Genomic DNA, 1293 nt, shown 5'->3' with positions numbered 1-1293 from the left:
ATGATAACAATGACTGACAAAAAACAAAGATAAAGATAAGGCAAACAAATCGAGATAAGGGCATGAGAGAAGTAAAAACAAAGTGAAGAGCGGAGAGGAAAGGAGACAGAGAGAGAGAGAGAGAGAGAGAGAGAGAGAGAGAGAGAGAGAGAGAGAGAGAGAGAGAGAGAGAGAGAGAGAGAAGGAGTGAAGAAAAGAGAGAGAGAGAGATGAGTGGACGAGATCCCCGAGGAGAGTGGCAGAAGAGAGAGAGAGAGTGAGAGGGACACAAAACGGGGCAAAGAGGCACGGGCGGGGGGGGGGGGGGATTCCAAGGTCCAATTATACGTTAAAAAAGGAGAGGCAGACGACATAGAGCCTTGGGAGATGTAGTACTTAATGGCAGTGGGCGTGGGTGTGGTGGGCGTAATGGTGGTGGGCGTGGTGGTGGTGGTGACGGGAGGGGGGAGGCGATGGACAGTGAGTGAGAGGGAGGGGAGGGATGGAGGGAGGAGGGGAAGGGAGGAGGAGGGAGAGAGGAGGGAAGAAAGAAGGGAGAGAGGAGGGGGGAAGAAGGGAGGGAGGGGCGGGAATAGGAGGAAAGGAGGAAGGGGATGTGGAGGAAGAAGTAGGATGGGAGGTTCTAGGATAGGAGGGAGGGAGGAAGGAGGAAGGAAGGGAGAGAGAAGGGAGGGAGGGAGGGAGGGAGGAAGGGAGAGCGAGAGAGAGAGAAAAAACAATCCCTCTCTCTACAACGTGCGAGTTGTAGGGAGAGGGAGGAAGAGGGAGGGAAAGAGAGAAAAAGAGAGAGGATGAGAGAGAGAGAGAGAGAGAGAGAGAGAGAGAGAGAGAGAGAGAGAGAGGACGGAGAGAGGAGAAGCAGGATGAGAGTGAGAGATAAAGATAAATAGAGAGATAAATGAGAGAGAGCTGAAAGGAAAGGGAAAAGAGAGGAAGAGAAGGAGAAAGAGAGAGAGAGGAAGGGGAGGAGGAAGGGGAGGGAGCAGGAGGGAGAGAGATCAGGCAAGAGAGGGATAGTGAGAGGGAGGGGGGAAGGAGAGCGAGGGGGATATAGAGATAAAGAAAGAGATTGATTGATAGATAGATAAATAGAAAGAGAGAGAGAACAAAAAAAAACAGAAAGAAACAGAAACAGAAAAAGAGATTTGAGGGAAAGGGAAAAAAGAGGAGGGAGGATAAGGGGGAGGGAGGGAGAGGGAGGAGGGGGGAGAAGGGGGAGGGAAGGAGAGGAGGGCAGAGGAGGGGAAGGTGGGGGGAGAAGGGGGAGGGAAGTAGAGGAGGGCGGAGGAGGGG

Source organism: Penaeus japonicus, unplaced genomic scaffold (assembly GCF_977035675.1).
Source record: "Penaeus japonicus unplaced genomic scaffold, GWHDUDI00000001_assembly GWHDUDI00000037, whole genome shotgun sequence".
In the NCBI taxonomy this organism is placed as follows: Eukaryota; Metazoa; Arthropoda; class Malacostraca; order Decapoda; family Penaeidae; genus Penaeus; species Penaeus japonicus.
This window is presented reverse-complemented; position numbering follows the sequence as displayed.